Consider the following 3,167-nt stretch of genomic DNA (forward strand, 5'->3'; position numbering starts at 1 on the left):
TCCCTGCAGTGGCCATCACCAACAGAGATGGAGCCCCAGGGTCCTGGAATGGGCCCAGAGCAGAGGCCACAGCAGCCCTTAGGGAGGCCCCTGCAATGAAAGAAAAACAGGGATACAGACACACAAGGGGGGAGGAAAATGGCAACAAAATAGAGAACTGGAACTCCCTGAAAGACCATGCTGAGGGGCCACCGATGGGCCAACACTCTGTTTGTGCATCATTCCAGTTCCAGGACAAGCCCCGGAACAAGTCCCAATACACCATGTCCACAAGTGCACCCCAGAAGTACAAAGCAAAGACAAACATCTGCACCCTCACCATGTACCATCCGCCGGCCCTCCCCTAGGCTCCTTCCCCTCTTGGCCCCCCCAGCCCCCACCTGCAATCATACTCAGCAGAGCAAATAAAAGGATTCTCAGACGTCTCCAACCTTTCTTTTATTTTTCCATCATATGGGCAGAACATCTCCACATTGTCATTCTGTCCCCCAAAATCCCCCACCCACATGTGAAGCTTAGCTGACATTGGGGAGAAAAGCTGAAATTTCAAGAGCAATAATTCATTGGGCTGTTTCTGCAGTCAGAAAAAGCTCCCAGAGATCAGTGCAACATCATGTGTGAAGGAGGGTTCACTCCCAAAGCCCTCTGGCTCTTAAGGCTGGTTGTCTCTACAGAGTGAGACAGGCAGAAAGAAAGAAGACAGAGGAAGGAGGCCTTAGAGAACAGAGTGAGGGTCCTCACGATGCCTTCCTGGGCTTGGGCCAGTAGAGTCCAGGGAGGATCCCAGGGGCCATGCTGGAGAGAGAAGCCAGGGGTCCACAGGAACAACACAGGGACTGCAGACTGGTTTTCTTCCTCAGGCCCACACCAGGCAATTCCTCAAGCTGAAGAAGGAAAGACAGATTCAGGGAGACCGTCCAAGTCCCCTCTGCCTCCAGCCTCTCATCATTCTGAAGGGCCTGCCTCACCACCCATCCAACCCTCAATCCAACTTCTCACATACCTTCCTCTGTGCTTGCCCCCTTTACCCCAGCCCCTCTCACCTTCCAGGCCCCCAGAGTCTCACCTTTGGCCGGGAGAGAGACATCTGATCCCTGTGCACTGTCACTGCCTGGAGACAAAGGAGGGAAACGACCCAGTCAGGGACATACATTCCAGAACCGATGTATGGGAAGGGAAGGGGACACCAAAGCAAGGCTACTGGGCTAAGACTCTCCTCTGCCTTCCCATTGCTCAGATTCCAGAGATATCATGGTCTGGGCCAATCTTTCTACCCTCCATGTCAACCCTTCACTTACCTGAAGCAGGAACATAGTCCCCTCCTTTTCCACCTGGAAAAGAAAAAAATTTCCAGTGAGGAATCCAGGAGAGGAGACCACTCTGTCTCAGGAGTCACTGGTTTGTCTTGGAGACACAAATTACAACTGGGACTGCACCCCCATCCCCCACTCCAGTCCAGCCTCTGGATCCAAGAGGAAGAGAGAAAAGGCCCCCCAAATGGGCACTTCCCCACCTCCAGGCCCGCCTCCAGGGGCTCCCAAGGCTGGTCTACAGCCCCCCAACTGGGGGACACCCATGCATTTCTGATCTGAGTCTAAAGCAGATTCCCCACTAGGCCAGCCTGTTACACGCCTGTCTGTCTGGCATCCTCCAGAAAAATGGTTTCTATTTGTTCATCCGGAGTCTTAGGGCCCATCTGAGAGTCCCTTAGATGGGAAAGAGAGGACTTGGGGACAGAAATGGCACCTGCTCCCTAAGGGCCCCCTCCCAGTGCTGCCCACCTGAATTCTTTCTCTGCCAGATCACAACTCCAGCAATGACTGCAATGAGGAGGAGGACAGCAATGACCCCCACAATGAATCAGGGAGATGTGGACTCTGGCTCTGAAATGGAAGAGGGCAGTGAGAAGCCCTGATCCCTCTGAGGCCTGATATTCACTAACTCCTCCCTCACCTCCCCAGTCACCCCACCTCCCTCTGGGCTTTTGGGGGTCTGGAGGATGGCCTTTCCCAGCCCCTCCCCACTGTCCTTACCCCACTTCAGGGTGAGGGGCTCAGGCAGTTCCTTGTGCTGCACTCGGCAGGTATATTTCTCTTCCTGGCCCGAGGTCACGTCCACACCTACCCACTTCTGGAAGGTACCGTCTGCTGCCGGCCTGGTCTCAATGAACTCCATATCCTGGAGCTGCTCCTCCCCATCCTTCAGCCAGGTCAGGGAGATGTCAGCGGGGTGGAAGTCCTGGGCCCGGCACCGCAGGGTCACCTCCCCGTGGGGGGCAGTGTGGCGGGTCACTCGGGTGGAGGGCGGGTCTGGAGGCAAAGGTCAGTGGCATTTCCAGGTTCTCCCCCCCTCCCCTCCAGGGGCACCCCACAATCCGGGCCCTGGGGGTACAAGGGGTGCCTGGGGGCCGGGAGTCAGGGCTGGGGCTGCAGGGAAGGGGGAGAAGGGGAGCGGGGGCCTTGAGTGCCGCGCACACTGAGGGGGGCGGGGGTCCCTGCCCGCTGCAGCGTCTCCTTCCCCATCTCCAGGTACTTCTTCAGCCACAGCACGCACTCCTCCTCCAGGTAGGCTTTATATGCCTCCGCGATTCTCCTCTCCGCCTCCATCTTGCGCTTGGAGTTCACAGCCTGCGGCACCGCCGCCGTCCACGTGTAGGTCTCCGCGTCCAAGGCGATGTAGTCGCGCCCGTCGTAGGCGTATTGTAGAAACCCGCGCTGAAAGGTGAGCTCGGGAGAGACCTCACAGCTGAACATGGCTTGGAGGGTGTGGACCCCTCTGAGTCAGAGGACCGGCTCAGGCTGCTCCCGCGCCCCGTCCCCACGCGGGTCCTCCATTCCCGGGAGCCCCCGCCCCCCCCACGGGCACGCACCAGCCGCGCTCTGGTTGAAGTAGCCGCAGAGGTGCTTCAGGTTCGCTCGGTACACCTGCGCGTTGGCCTCACTGCGCCGCGTGTTCCGCTCCCAGCAGCCCGGCTCCTCCCGGTCCATCCGCTCCATCCACACCGCCCGAGGCTCCATCCTCGGACTCGCGCGGGCGCTGTCGAAGCTCACGAACTGCTGATCATCCATGTAGCCCACCTCGATGAACCGCGGCTCCGCGAGCCCCGGCGAGGCCATGGCCGCTTCGAAATACCTCATGGAGTGAGAGCCTGGACGTGGGGACCCGGG

At 58.6% G+C, this 3,167-nt stretch overlaps 1 pseudogene; it reads right to left on the bottom strand.

Moving 5' to 3' along the window:
* Nucleotides 1–419: 419 nt before the first annotated feature.
* Nucleotides 420–3,152, bottom strand: LOC114045638 (annotated as a pseudogene).
* Between the last annotated feature and the right edge of the window lie 15 nt (nt 3,153–3,167).

This window comes from Vombatus ursinus, unplaced genomic scaffold, assembly GCF_900497805.2.
Source record: "Vombatus ursinus unplaced genomic scaffold, bare-nosed wombat genome assembly UNPS02001367.1, whole genome shotgun sequence".
NCBI lineage: Eukaryota > Metazoa > Chordata > Mammalia > Diprotodontia > Vombatidae > Vombatus > Vombatus ursinus.